We start from the raw sequence: 8,020 nt of genomic DNA, 5'->3' as shown, positions 1-8,020 counted from the left end.
CAGTTTGTTTGTTGGTTTTTTGTCTTCGGGTAGGTGTTATCAGAATAAGAAAAGTATTATTAGAATAAGGTCTTAGGGGGTGTTATTATAACAGACCCATCCTATATATTTAAACCAATAATGAGGCTGGCCAACTGCTCGTTGGCCGTTCGATGCTAGTCAGCTGGGTCTCTGGCACGCTGCCTCGCGTTGGATCTTACTTTGTTGTGTTGCGTTTTGTTTTCACTGCCTGGTCAAAATGCAGGGGCGAATGACCTGTTGGCTCATGGCGAGTGGAGATAGGCTGGGTCAAGCTTTCCTCGGTGTTCGCGCGCCTCTCCACACTCGCCGCGAGCGCGCGTCGCTCTCCTCCGTGTTTGTTGCTCGCTCCCATGGCTGGTTGGGTGGTGCCGCTGTAAGTGGGCCTGCCTTCTCTCTGGTCCGACCTGTCAGTCTTCTACTATGAATTATTTTGTGTGCGCGTGGATGTCAGGCGTTTGTACAGAGGAAGGAGAGATGGTCTGACAGGACGCACGTCCCACACATGGCGCGCGTGGAGCGGTTGGCCAAACCCTGGCGCGCACGATGCAGCTGTCAGTGCAACCGCTCTCTCAAAATGCAGATGAGACGCAAATGAAAGGCAATCAACCCACATACATGTAGGGCCAGAAGTGAGTAAAGACCACCCGACAACCTCAGAAACAGACCCTCATCAGCATCCTCACACCGCGTCTGCGATGTGGAGTTTTTCAGAGGAGAGAGAGAAGATGGACTAACGCGTACACACCCCTCCATGCGCATACACATCCGCTCCACGCACTATGACGGGTAGGCCTCGTTGGCTTCTGGTCCCACACGTCGGTGTGTGGGTCGTTACCTTTCTAGCTTCGATGTTAGATACTGGAGAGAGGGGAGATGGCATGGGCGTCTTCTCCCCTTCTTCCGCACCTTTCTGCGCGCACGAGAAAGGATGAACCCATCCTGAGCCGGAGTACTCCGAGCAGTGCGCCCCTTCCCCCGTTCTCCTCCACCATGCCTGGGCTCCGCCTCCTTCGCCCGCATCCTCCTCCTCCCCTCTCTCTCTCTTCTGCACCATCATCCTCCTCCCTCGTTGCTGGACCCGGCCCTGCTTCGCCTCCTCCGCCAGCCTCTTCCTCCTTGTCGTCGATGGTAGCGGTGTGAACGGGGGCAGCGACCGTGATTAGATGTGATGAGTTGACCAAGCTGGTTCCACGCTGAGGAACGGACCCCCTCGACGCCATCCTCTGTGGCACTACTCTGCTCCCTCCGTTCGTCAGTTAATCTGGTTCCTTGCCTGCTCCCCTTTCTATTGGGCACTCTATTCCTCGTGGTATTTAGCCTTTCTACCTTTGTTCATGTGCAGGTTTGTGATCTCTTCCGCATTCCCCTTTCCAGGAGTTCTTGCCTTCAACGCTGAGGTGAAACGGCTCTTCCCATACTTGTCTCTAAGCAATTTGATGAAACGCTTGTGTCGAAACATACTTTTTCTTCAGTTTTGCTTCCTGCTGTTGGGTGTTACTCCTCTCGTTGATCTTTCCAGCTTTTCTCGTCGTTCTGGCATTTGAAGCTCATGTGAATGGCCTCTCGACTAAAGAAGGCGGTTATTTCTATGCCTAAGTTCTTTTGTCGGTAGAAGAATCTGTAGGGAAGAAAGAAAAAAAATACGTATGTGAATGCCAAGTTTGGATTTGCAAGAAAGAACTTTATGTGAATGCCAAGTTTGTATTTGCAGCGAGCAAATGGAAGATGGCAATGCATACTGTAGAAACCATATACGTCAGCTTGCTTTTAGATTTTGAATTACTTCGTAGTTATTGAATAACCAAGCAGTAAAACATGCAAGAAAATCTTCTATTTGTTTTGATCATGCAGCCCTACTGCTCCTGAGCCCAAATCCCATGACCATGCCCCACCTCTCCTTGAAGGAGTCTGGTTGCTAAAAAGTGAGTTTTCTTAATCAGTATGTATGGCCTCTCCGCACATGCCCTCTCTTCGTATTTAAGAGGCCCTCAAGCTTTGTCAGTTTTCTTAAAGACATGGAATTTTAATTTTGATAGTCCCAACAACAGTTATACAGATGGAGCTATCTGTTATTTATTGTCAATCTGACATACTTTTGTTACCTTCTAGCATGTTTTAAGCTCTATGAATGAATGAATGATGTGTGCCATGTTTTTCTTCCTCATTTTCATGCAGAAGTATTTGATATATCCTGGGTATGGATGATTGATTTATTTGCAGAATGTCACAGAAATTGTGAATCTCGGTTTAGAAGAATCAACACGAATGCTGAAACATTGATTTTTTTGAAGGTATTTTTTCCTGTTCCCAAGCATTTTCCTCATGTTTGCTTCTAAAACGTTGCTTAGCAAGCATTATATGATTCATGGAATTAACTTAGCAAGGATAATGTATCAGTTTAACTTTTGTAAAGAAGCAGACGAGCAGTGCAGTGACCCTACATTAAAATTATGAGATATGTCATAATTCCGACAACTGTTTCATATAGGAAATATAAGATACGCATAGAGAAGAGCTCAAACTGGACATTCTTTTCTTTTAGTTTTTAGAATCCTTGGCAGAGGGTGTTATATATTTCCATAAAAAAATCAGCGACAGAGATTTAAATGTAGTAACATGTGTTTATGCTTTAAAGTCCGGTGTCGAACAGTACCCATGATAAAGCTACACGGTTGGATGCTATTGATCACGTAAGGTGAGCTTATATGACTTGGTTTAACCTTTTTAGATTATGTTACCGAATATTAGGAGAACTTTTTGATATGTGTGTTTGTAGAATTTGCTGATGTTTGTTGCAAAATATTGGTGGCTAGGCACTATGCTCCACATACGCAAAGTTTTCAGTTTCTATTTTCATCATTGCACCAGCCTTTTCTGTACCAACAATGTGACGCTGCACTACTATAGATTTTCACAAGCCATGGAAAAATAAATAATTTGACAATCGATAGCCTCCAGTCTACAATTGTAATTTTGTGCGCACTTTGGAGCTATTGGATGCCTGAATGTATCGCGTTCCTTTGGTGATCGTTGTGTTGTGTTCAAAATTGTAGCTTGAGAGGAGGAAAATAATTAAATAGCAGGTTGTACAGAGTTGCTACCATACCATTTCTTTGTGACTGCATGGTCTCACCGTCAATTTTCTAAAAGTATATTAGCATCTTGTTCTTGGAAGAACAGATTTTCGTTATGTACAGGAGGTCTAACCAGGCATGTAGTTTTTTTAGTCCTTTGTTCCTTTGCTTGATTTGGCGCGTGGCGTGGGCATCTGTTTCAAGTTGGGCGGCATACAATCCATGCAAGGGTACTTAGTTGCTGTATGTATGGCAGCTGCAGCATCTTGCCAATTAGTCCCCACTAAAATTAATTTATCTCTCCACCTTTTTGGCTCATGAATATCGATGCGAGTACTGTAGGTACCTAAATGCTAGAGATTACCACCCTTGAGTAGGTTTCTCTAAACAGACAATATATGGTGGTTATTTCTGCTACTGTAGGTTTTTCCATGGTTCTAATTGTGTATATGGCATATTGGCGTTCTCAGAGTTGTGGTTCTAGATTTGCTCGGTGCTCTATAGATCTATTATTTGAAGAACTAATGATATACACTGAGTTACCTCGCACCATCATTTATCCTTTCAACTGCTTGATTTGGATTTTTTTTAATGTTATCAAATAGTGTCCCTGTGTCTTAACAAGCCACCCATTTGTCGTCTGTATGTGTTGTCATTCGCAAAGTTGTTGTCTGATGAAGACAGTTTGTTGGTCAAGGTCACCCAAATTGAGTATGGTCTCTTTTATGTCATTGCTCTGCCAGAGTGCAATTTTCATTGCATGGCATACACCAGTTACCGATAGTTGATATGTTTGTTGAAGTTCCATTACAAGTTAAATAAATGTGTAGTGTGATATACTGATTCTTATAGTTTGATAATGTTATGCGTGGATGGCCTTAGATATGTAAATAAAAACACCTTTAAGAAAACTAAGCATTCAATTATTGTTCTGTTGTGTTATTGATTTCACCGGTTTTATGTCAACCGATTAGTTCTGAAGGATTCCACATCGGGTAATTTAGATTATGTTACTAGAGTATTAGAAGAACTTCCTGATATATGTATTTAGAGCATTTGCTAAGATTTGATGCAAAATATTGATGGTCATGCATTATACTGCGCATAAATACAATTTTTCAGTTTTTATTTTTGTTGTTGCAGCAGTTTTTGTATAGCGATAGCCAATAGTGTGACATCACACTACTCCATTTTCACAGGCCATGCCACATCTTTACATGTAAGTTTGTTCTCTATATAGTTCTCTTTCCAACCTTTACATATCCTATTTGTCATGGGATCTGGCTGCTTTACTATCTTTTCCTGGTGTGGACGATGTTATAGAGTGAGCTACCATCACTTCCCATTACTAACTGTAATCGATAAATATGTGTTCATGTTGTAAAAGTTGGATATTTGTCGAAGCCATTGTCATGTCATGCAATTACTTGCAGATCAACTATATAGTTTTGTTCGGATTATAAAGCGGAAATGATAAAACCTTACAACCCTTGTGTGAGTGTCATTTGATTATTTACTTCCTCAAGTAGTATGGATATAGTGCTGCCAGGATATTAAGTATATTCATGAAGTTGTGCAAAGTTTAAAATTGGTTGTAATATCTTGCATTTGTCAAATCCTCATATGTTGCTGGTAGTCACGCTTATGCTCAGGATATTAAGTATGCTTGTGCTATGTTGTGACTAAATAAAAGCAATGTACAGGTTTATCTTTTGTTTGCTCTACTTAAAGAGTCCAGTGTTTACCCAGAGGGCAATTATATGTTCCTACTGCTCTCTCACGTGTGAGGTCGAGAAAATCACTGATGTTTCTATTTTACTTGGCCTGCATTTTGGTTTTCAAATAGTCCTGCTTCAATTTGATATTTCTACTTGCTTTTTGTTTGGTAATATGATGTATTGTTTTCTAGCTCTAGGCCTACTCGTGTTCAAGGTTTAGTTGATTGTGTTTCTTAAGGGTGTTTTTTTAATTAGTGGCATCAACTGCCTTTTCTTCAGGATAAGCTGACACCTAATAAGGATCATGAGAACAACAAAGATGCTAAGAGGCAACATTTTGGGGTTAAGGATATTAACAACAACAGGGCTTATGAGGCCGAAGAGAGCTAGAGTGGTGTCTTTTGGTTCTTGAAGCCTTGCCCTTTCCTGGTGGAGTAGAAGCAAAATAATTCAGAGGCTTTAAGGCCCTGTTTGATAGTAAAATATTTTCTATGTATTTCGAGAATACTTCAGTTTTTCAGACTACCACAATTTTATTTACAATGAGCTGTTTGGTTGCCCTAAAAACTGTGATTTTAATACTACAGTATTTGCTAAAACACTGTTTTTTCTCTGTTTTATAAAAAGAACCCAAGACCTGTTTTTTAAAAACAGAGCAGACAAAAGAACGATGTCGCACGTCGTCAACTTCTTCCCTGCTGACTCGCCTCCCTCTACAAAAATTATTTGCGGCCGCCGCCCTGTGCTCTTTGTAGATCCCTGCTGCATGTAGGCCTCTCTCCATGGCTCGCCGTTGTCCCATCTGCTACACGTGCAGCTCCGCCGCAGATGCGGAAGATGGCCAAGCAGCCAGTCCTCGTGCAGCTCTGCCGCTTGGTGCCGCCCAGTGATTTTTTTGGTCATGGCCGTTCAGCGGAGTTCACTTAGTGCAAGCTTTCTTTCTTATGCATGCTGATGGTAACACGCTGCTCTATTGCCATGTGCATGGCCGTTCTTTGGCCAATCACTTTGCTGCATGCAATGGCTAGCTTCGCTGGAAAACCAGACGTGTTTGCACTGTTAACGCTGTAACTGATTTTACATCGCTGCACCAAACAGGTCCGGTGTATTGTCAATACTACAAAATACTCTGTTTTGTCAAAACCACGGTATGTTATACCTACATGCTAAAATACTATGGTTTGTTGATACTTCAGTTTTTATAATACTTTACTATCAAACATAGCCTAAAAGCTACTGCACTACACATCGTTAGGATCAATTCTTTTTTTTCGGTTTCAAATACTCTCCAGTTCCTCCTATTTGATTGATTCATGTGATGGACATTTTGTCAAGTAAATAAACAGAAGGCATATGTATTGTTATGAATGAAGTCATCCATACAAGTCAATATCTTAATAATCCCATATGTGGAATTCCAGTTATAGAGAAATTTTATTATTCTTCTGCTAATTGGTCGCTTGATCAAAGTAAATGATGTTATTATTGTTCAAGATATAGAGAAATGTTATTGTTCTTTATTGTAGTGGATGATATCCATCCCAATTATTGAGATGATGGAAGTACTACTCAGGAGTTTTGTGTCTCGCCGAACAAATCTGCCAAGGAAGAAGGGATAAATAAGTGCCGAGGAAGAAGGGATAAATAAGTCGTTCGATTCATGGGCCAAGCTGGCTGCCATACGACTGCTTTGAAATATACGTGCGTCTAAATGACACATAAATACTTTCTTTTTCAAACACACAAAAACAAAGTTGATAGAAACACTACTCTTTTTAGAATAGTGTAAGGCCTCCTTAACTTGTTTAATACATGGTGTTAAGTATACATATGTTTTTAGGCAAAAATACATGTATTTTTTATATAGATGGGTCTAAATTTTTATCGTGCGTACTTGCTCAAACAAAACATAAAACTATTGAACAATACATATATTTTCAATGCAATGTGATTTTGAGTGAGACTCTATGCTACCAAAGTAAAATGTGCATGCACATCATATTGTAGATAACAAACCTATATTTTTTTATTAAGCGGGGTTAGATTTGTTACCGTATGTGCATTTTCACAACAAAAACAACTAATACATATTTTTTTTACAATGCGCACATGGATTAAAAAAGATGCACATTTATTCAGTGGCATGATTTTGAATGGGACTTTGTGCTACCAAATTAGAATGTGTATACACATCTTATTATAGACAACAAAATACTGTTGTTTCATACTAAAGGGGATAGATTTGTTACATCGATTTTGTTTCAAATAGAACTCTATGTTATCAAATTTAAATGTGTATATACATCTATTGTAGACAGCGAGCCCCCATTTTCCCCAGCTTAGAGAGATTAAATTTGTGGACATATGTGCTTGTCCATAATAAAATCAACTAAATCATGGATTTCTTTTCATCACTAGCATGGAATTAGCAGGTCTCTGCCCCATTTGGCGCAACGGGTCCACTACTATATATATGTATGTATGTATGTATGTATGGCAGTTTCTATAATACCATGTCGTACGGATGAACATCTTGCATTCTGAGTCATCCATTACATTCTGCACTTCTATGTCAGAATTTTTTCATCCTTGTCTAAACCGTTGTTTTGCTTTTCCTAGGATGGTCAACACCCGAAACAACCCTGCTGCCCCGGAGCAGGCTGAAGGCAGTGTGGCTAGGAATGCGAATCTGCCTCATCCTCCTTCCTTGGCTGAGGTCATGCTGGAGGCCAAGAGGAACAAACGTGAGACCAACCGTTTGCTAGAACGCATTGAGCAGAACACAACACAACACCAGAGGAACGACTTGGTGTCTCTCGGTGACTTCATCAAGTTGCACCCACCCACTTTTCATCATTTCGACAAGCCCCTCGATGCGGATGATTGGCTCCGCAGCATCACCCATAAGCTACATTCTGCACATGTAGCCGAAGCTGACAAGGTCATTTTCGCTGCTTATCATCTTGAAGGCCCCACCAGCCTTCGGTGGGAGAACTATGAGGCCATGCGCCCAACTGGCCAGGTTACCACTTGGGCAGAGTTCAGCGAGGCTTTCCGTGAGCATCATATTCCGGAAGGTCTTATGGATCGCAAGTGGGAGGAGTTCAGCAACTTCACCCAGGGTAGACTCACCATGGATGCATACAACAGAGAGTTTGGAAACCTGGCATGTTATGCAACTGAATAAGTATCCACAGATGCCAAGAA

General features: G+C 41.2%; 1 long non-coding RNA gene across 6 annotated transcripts; it reads left to right on the top strand.

Annotated features, from left to right (window-relative positions):
• Nucleotides 1–679: 679 nt before the first annotated feature.
• On the top strand, nt 680–5,380 carry LOC123044920 (uncharacterized). Of its 6 annotated transcripts, none has more exons than XR_006420744.1 (3): nt 765–2,312; nt 4,239–4,314; nt 5,093–5,380. It is a non-coding gene; the product is annotated as an uncharacterized lncRNA (long non-coding RNA). The 6 variants fall into 6 exon arrangements; XR_006420746.1 differs by having other exon boundaries at nt 827–1,272; nt 1,364–4,314; XR_006420745.1 differs by having other exon boundaries at nt 827–1,285; nt 1,364–4,314.
• The last annotated feature ends 2,640 nt before the right edge of the window (nt 5,381–8,020 follow it).

Source organism: Triticum aestivum, chromosome 2B (assembly GCF_018294505.1).
Source record: "Triticum aestivum cultivar Chinese Spring chromosome 2B, IWGSC CS RefSeq v2.1, whole genome shotgun sequence".
NCBI lineage: Eukaryota > Viridiplantae > Streptophyta > Magnoliopsida > Poales > Poaceae > Triticum > Triticum aestivum.
Note: the sequence above shows the minus strand (reverse complement) of the source record. Positions and strands in the feature narration are given on the sequence as shown.